This window comes from Microtus ochrogaster, chromosome 18 (assembly GCF_000317375.1).
Source record: "Microtus ochrogaster isolate Prairie Vole_2 chromosome 18, MicOch1.0, whole genome shotgun sequence".
NCBI classification, from domain to species: Eukaryota; Metazoa; Chordata; class Mammalia; order Rodentia; family Cricetidae; genus Microtus; species Microtus ochrogaster.
This window is the reverse complement of record NC_022020.1, coordinates 38,187,058-38,194,443: the sequence shown is the minus strand read 5'-3', so window position 1 is coordinate 38,194,443 and position 7,386 is coordinate 38,187,058. Positions and strand designations below refer to the sequence as shown.

At 35.2% G+C, this 7,386-nt stretch overlaps 1 pseudogene; it reads right to left on the bottom strand.

Annotated features, from left to right (window-relative positions):
* Window positions 1–1,154: 1,154 nt before the first annotated feature.
* LOC101980528 lies at window positions 1,155–1,649 on the bottom strand (annotated as a pseudogene).
* Window positions 1,650–7,386: the final 5,737 nt, after the last annotated feature.

Below are 7,386 nucleotides of genomic sequence, written 5' to 3'. Positions count from 1 at the left end.
ACAAACAATGATCAACAAATGGGAATATAGGAAACATTCATTTTCTCAGATAATAAATGAATAAAGTTCAAGATACCTCGGTGAATGTAGCTTTAGTGATGTAAGTCGTTGTGCATGGTACACAGGAATGGTGAAGAGACATTTTCTTCAAGGCATCAGCTTCCATTCTACAATGAAAACATCTTCCCTCTTCACTAACTAGCAAGTCCTACTAATATTCACTCATCAAACTTACGTACCACACTTTCCTCTATAACAGATCTGGCTCATCCAACAGCTGTTCTCTGTGCCCACTGTTTTATGTCAAATAGCGCTTTACTCCTTCTTACTTATTCAGCACATTTACCACACAGCCTTGTTGTCCAAAATATTTCCCCTGACATTGCCTTCCACAGAGCTGCATGCTTGGAGCCTTTTCCTTCACTTATTTCCCTTATCTCGTCCATTCTAATACTGCAGAGAGGGCTGGCCAAGTAGGCTAACTAATCTGATAAAGCAATGTCAGCTAAAATGTTCTTCAAGATAGCATTTGCATTTTTATTTGGGCTTTGAAGTCTCTAAACAATTAATATACTAGCATTAAGCACAGCAAGAGAAGGTTTTAGGGAGATATACTTGGACAGGAGCACACATATGCTTTGCATTTTTCAAACCCTTACCCACAAATGACTGTTCATGCCAGCAAAACATAACACTGTCTCTAAGACCATTAAGATGTTAAATCCTGCTTTTTCCTTAAAGTTTTTGCAATTATCAATTGTCATCCTGGCAATACCTAATGTGTCCCACCTTTCAAAAACAATCATACCCTTCTAATTATTCTTTAATCAAATTCTTCTTAGACATGACTATATTCATAGTATCATTCCATGCAGTATAACTTAGTCAATATCCCTATACTTTCAGAGCTTTTGTATTTATATTAGTAAGTTCTAACCGATATATCAAGTTGCCATAGACTGCGTGGCTTGTAAACAAGAGAAATATATATATATATATTTTTTTTTTACAATCTGGCAGCTAGATGCTCTAGACCTATATGCCGCCATGTTGAGGTTCTTGTGAGTATTTCTTTTCATGTTGTAAGCTGTAGAATTATTGCTTTATCTTAATAGCACAGACAGGAAACAGAAGCTACCTTGTTTAGATTCTTTTTTTTTTGTTTTTTTTTTTTTACATTTTAATATTCTGTACAGACAGGAGTAAATGTGAACATGAAACGTTTAAGACTTGATTTGTAATGTAACACTTCCATCTTATTTAAATGTCAATTAAAAAAACAACCACACCAACCACTATGAAAACAGGAGGCAACTAGGGTCGTAAAAGAACAAAAAAGCAAGCTCTTCATAATCAAGTACATCCAAGTGTGAAGAGGGCTGCTCCTGGTGTCCACATCCTTCGCTTCTGTGTACTTATATACAGCACATTGTTTCCGCGGATGAACGCATCCCCATACTTATTCTTCAGCTGCCCATTTACATACTCTTCCGTATGCTCCCGTGCTATATTCATGTAGCCATCCAGGCAGGCCAGGACCCCTCGATAATCCACCCCAGAATTGAGCTTCACCACAACTGGCCGTCCAATGATCTGCTTTAAGAAGTCACTAGGGGTTTGCTTCCGCAGACTCATTCTTAACAATCCTCGCAGCCAGATCCGGAGCCTTCCCTTGTTTAGATTCTTATTAGGACACTAATACCATACCTACGGCTTCTGTTTTTTGACCTAATTAGCTCCTACATATTTTTGAAATGTAGATGGGAACTCAACAGTGAAAGACTAAAGACTCACACAATCAGTCAATAACACTATTTTACTTGCAGACATCAGTGAACAGACACTTATGATACTATGTACAAACCAACCTTGCATTTGGTTAAATGTCCAAATGAAACTTTAAGTATAATGTATTTTATTGTAATTGCAAAAAGTTAAGATAAACAGGTATTAGCATGGTTAAGAAAGATTGTACTGAGTATCTGAAAACTGGGTCAACCTCTAAAGGAAGGGGAAGCATTTAAATATGGAAACAGAATGAAAATGAGCACCTCGGCTGGAAAGAAGCAACAGAGACTGAGAACAGAGATCAAAAATAGCTGCAGTGTGGAGAAAAGTGACCCATTGGTTGAAGAAGTATTCTAGCTGAAGAGTGAATACCTTGACTCCTAAGATATAGCCCAGGTTTAGTTGAAGGGCTGTATGTACATACATTATATACAGAAATTTCATGATACCCTTCATATGAACCTACAGAATACATAGACATCATCTAAAATACATGAATAAATCATTTTATACTGAAGTGTTTTACTCCATTTCCCTTAATAACATTCTGTTTCTATTTCTCCATTAAACCTTTATTCTAATATACTTACATGTTTGATATATTAAGATGTTATTATAATATACATTATTCTGTATTTTATATTGTATTCCTCTTATATTGTAATTTGTAATAAATTCATGATTAAAGATGAATTAATACTAAAATTTGTCTGTTCATAATGGTTTACTGTAAACTTCCAAATGAATTATAGTAGCTACTAGAGTGATTATTTGTGGTAACAAATTCCTCAGAATAGCATAACTCATTATAAATAAGAATTCAAGACATGGGTAAATTATTGCTAATGTATCTGTCAGTGAAATTAAATGGAGAAAGGGTTCTGATTAAAGAAGAATCTTGACCAAAGATGTTTGTTTTGGTTTGGCAAATGGAGGATTTGTAGCACGGAGGAAGAGAAATATCTCTCCACAAAAGGATCTCCTCAGAGTGTAGTTGTGGAAATTTAGGAAATGGACTCATTGCTCCTCAGTCACATACACTCATAGATGTTTCAAGTGAGTATACTCAAGTTGAGCTTCAGTTAAAGAGCATTTCAAGTTGAAAAATGGCATGGATCAACGGATCAAATCCTTTCTTCTTTTTCCCTTCATCCTAAATAAGTTAGGAAAAGATGAAAACATTTTTTCAATCTTTCTTAAATTCTATTTTAAATGTTTTGTGTGTCTGTGTCTGTCTGTCTGTCTGTCTGTCTGTCAGTGGGTATATGCATACGAGTAAAGTTGCCTTAGAAGGCATGAATGGCACATCAGGCTCCCTGGGCATGGCGTTACAAGTAGTTGTGAGTCACCTGGCATCAATGGCAAGTAATAAAATCAGCTCTTTTGTAAGAGCAATACAAGCGCTTAACGTCTGAGCTAGCTAATCAACCAACAAATCTTTTTGTTCATTGAATTATCTGCTTTACAAGTTATAGACTCAATTTATAAGATCCTTTGTAGAACCATTTCTACTCTAGGAAAATAATTATAAGGGGACTGTACATTTTTTTCTATTACTTGAGTTCCTTTCTCTCCTTGAGTAGTGCCATGACACTACTATAAGAATTCTGTAGACAAATGTATCATGTGTTAGGTAATAATAAGGACGATACAAAGAAAATGACATGGCTGTTTACCAGGCGAATTCTGTTTGAGTAGTGCACTTAGAGAATAGGGAGAGAAGCAGAAGAAGGAAGAACAGGAAAGGGGTCATCTTGACTGACTGCAGACAAGAATGAGAAAAGCATATTATATCCCTCTTAATGATGGGCCACAGTATTGAACCTCAGTTAAACTCACAGAAATGGTAAGTGCTTGATGGCCACTGATGTCAAAGAATTATGCTAAGGCTCAGAAGTTCGGTGATACCAAATTGTGGGAATAGCTATCTAGGTTAACACCCGTTGTCAAAATTAATATGTGAATAATTTGACACAAGCAACTTAAATTTGTCTACACTGGACCACATCAAAGACTGTAAAGAAAGAGACTCATTGTACATTAAAGAGGTCATTGCTTTTAGATGTCAGAGCTAATGTGTTAGCTTCATGTTAGAGCTAATGTGTTCATGTGAGTAAGATAGAAAAACAACAAAGAATCAGAAATTAAAGAGTTGATTAAAGTATGAATCATATCCTGTTCTTTTAGAATTTTGTGGTTATGTTGGATTTACACAACTTAGTTATTGGAAGCAGCCTCCAGAAGTTTGTATAAATGTTTTCATGTAGAACCAAAAAGGACAAACAGTTTCAAAGGGAGGAAATTGCTACATCTTCAGAGTTAAAGTTTGACATTTACCTAAACTTGAGTTGCAAATGTCAAATTCAACACAAAACAAAGTTTAGTTCTAATTATGACCTCTAATATTTGAGAGACTCAGCCCCTAGCCTGACCACTAGGACAGAGTATTTAATAAATATAAGGACTAATGAATTAATTATTCATAATCACCCTCACCAAAAAGAAAAAGTAAGTAAGATTAAATTTGATATAAGAATCAAGATGTGAACTGTTGAGTTTTGCTGGGAAAAATCCTGCTACTGTTAGAATAATTTTAGGAAATAGGCTTATTAAATCTCCGAGAGCAGTAATTTGAAACTTTGCTTTGTATATTTTCATCCCTCTTCTGCTGTGTTATCATAAAATTTGTAATCTAAATCTCTGTAAAATTTTTCCCAACAAAGGCACAACTTCCATTTTTATACTGCAAAGTCGTATTTTGTAAGAGAAACTGAAACCGAAGAACCGAGATTTAAATTCACTGAATGAGTATTTAATTGATATGAAAACTACTATGAACAATACAGAGATAAAACTATAAATTAAATAGAACTGTATCTTTCAGGTATTGTAAACTAAGATTCTCTGGAACAAAAAAATCTAAAATGAGATTAGCTTTGAAAGAGTTTTAGTGTGAACATATCTGCTAAGTTAAGGGAGAGAATGGAGCTGGAGAAATGGTTAAGAACACTGGCTGCTCTGACAAAAGGACCTGGGTTTAATTCCCAGCACCCACATGGCAGCTTACAACTGTCTGTATATTCAGTTCTAGGGGACATTCTTGGTTGCCTAGACCTTCTCCGAGGAGACCTCTCACACAGATATTCATGCAGGCAAAATGCTAATGTATATAAAATATAAGTAAACTATTAAAAAATATAAAGGAGGTACCACTGAAAATGGCAGGAAAAATGGGTTCATTTGCATGAAATGGTAGAAAAAGAGGATGAGCTGTGTAAGAGAGCTGTATTCTGTAGTTTTAAGACACTTTGGCTAGGTCATGAGAGAGAGGAACCCCGGATATGAATAACACATATTTTATTAATGTTTGTGCCTGCCCACCAAATTATATATGTTAAAAATCTAATTCTCGAAGTAAGGTTTGGGTGTCTTGAATAAGCTGAGGTGGTGAGGTTTTCATGAACAAAATCAGTGTCTTTATAGGGAGCCAATTAAAGTAGAGTTTACTTCCAACTTCTTACATGTTAATCAGAACAAAGACCACTTACTGTGAGTTAGAAGGTAGGCTCTCACCAGAAATTGAATCTGATAGTGCCGTCCCTTGGCCTCCTTCTCTTTGCAAATAACTGTGAAGAATATTGTTTAATTTAAACAGGCAAATGAAACTATGATATTTTCCCACCGTAGTCACTAAGAAGTTCATGCGAGGAACTTCAGCAGGCAAAATATCTCTAAGGTCTTTGAAGGAATACAAGTCCATCTCTCCCCTGCAGTTACCTGAAGTTAGCAATAGTTGTGGTTTCCATGGAGACACCTGAGGATTGAAATGTTGGTATATTAAATGTTTCTCCTGACAATTTTCACCATCCCAGAGAACTTTTGCTTTTAAATTCATGTTGCACTGCAAATCTCAGCCTAGGGTACTACCGTTTATATTTGTTCACTTTTGGGGAAAAAGAATAAACATAAGCTTTAATAGACCACTAAGACGAATACTTAACAAACTAAAGCTTACAACAAAAATTTTATTTCATATAATAACCAAGGAGTAGATAAACAACCCTCCAGCTATTGAACTAGTTTAATATGAATATATTTTAAAGTTGGCTAAATTGTTTTTCTGTTTGTTATTTGTATTTCTTATGATTCAATGATTGCTTAATTATTGTCTCCCTTCTAATTACCAGGTAGACCTGAGATGTTTGTCATATATATACATATGTATGTATATATATGTGTGTGTGTGTGTGTGTAGATGTGTGTATATACTATATAGCAATCTCTATCTTTCTAAATATCTTCCTCTCTCTCTCTCTCTGGGGGGGGGACTGTGGCCCCCCAGACCCTGAAATTCCTGTGACCCTCTGCCTGCCAGAGTAAACAACTTGTTTTCCTGTGCTTGCAGCTGCTCTGAGCAACCAAATTGTTTTGCAGCTGCTCTGAGCAACCAAATTGTTTTGCAGCTGCTCTGAGCAAACAACTTGTTTTGCAGCTGCTCTGAGCACGAGACCCTCAGGAGTTTCTGATGGCAAGGGAGTGGTTTCTGGTGGACTTGCAGGTAAGAGTTAGGGCATGGCCATTAGTAAAGGAAAGCCTATATAAGCTGCCCAAGAACACAATAAAGAGGGCATTCTTGGAGTCACCCATGTCTGTGTGTGTGTGTGTGTGTGTGTTTCAATCTCCAGCCCCTTGCTCAACTCGCGAACCATATCGTAGGGTGTAGAGCAGGCGTTGTGCTATACAACAAGTGGAATTTCCATAAATATTTCCTGAAACAATAATAAGGAACAAAGTTAAAGACATTATATTGTATTCTAAATAACTAAAAATGAAAAATAAATCTATGAGCATCAACTTGAAAGTTTTCGTACTCCAAACAGTACAAAAAAGATAAAAAAAACAAAAAACAAATCTAATACTAATCCACATAAAGCCTAGATTCCATATTTACAGTAATAAATTCCTGCATCTAGCTCAAATATTTGTAGGACTTCCCATTATTTTGAATATCTGAAGTACCATTTAAAGTGCTTAACACCTGACCATTAATAGTATGTATAACAAATGTAAAATAGTTAAATTAATTTATAATCCATGATTTAAATGTACACTTTCTAAGCACATGGCATCATACATTTGCAAACATAGCATAGCTTACGATTTAATAATCTGGAAATCTACATCTTAAAATCTAGGTTACACATCAATTATTAAATGTTTGAAATATGTAGAAGAAACTGTTGAGCATGCTGGGAGAAAATTTTCCACTTCAGGAAATCAGAAACCAAAATGAGGATGTTTGGTGGACTATGAGAGTCCCATTTTGCAGAAAGAATGTCATTCCTCGTCCTGAATAGAAAGTGAATTGAAACTGCACTTTCAATCATATGGGTTATACAAGTATTTCCCTAAGTTAAAGTGCTATCTTTTTTTTATGTCATTGCTCACATTTTTTGATACCAGAGTCTAGACAAATAACTGGATAAAAATAATTAGCAAAATTGTCTTAAAAGATTTAAACACACACACATGATAGATAGGTAGATAGATAGGTAGGTAGATAGATAGATAGATAGATAGATAGATAGATAGATAGAT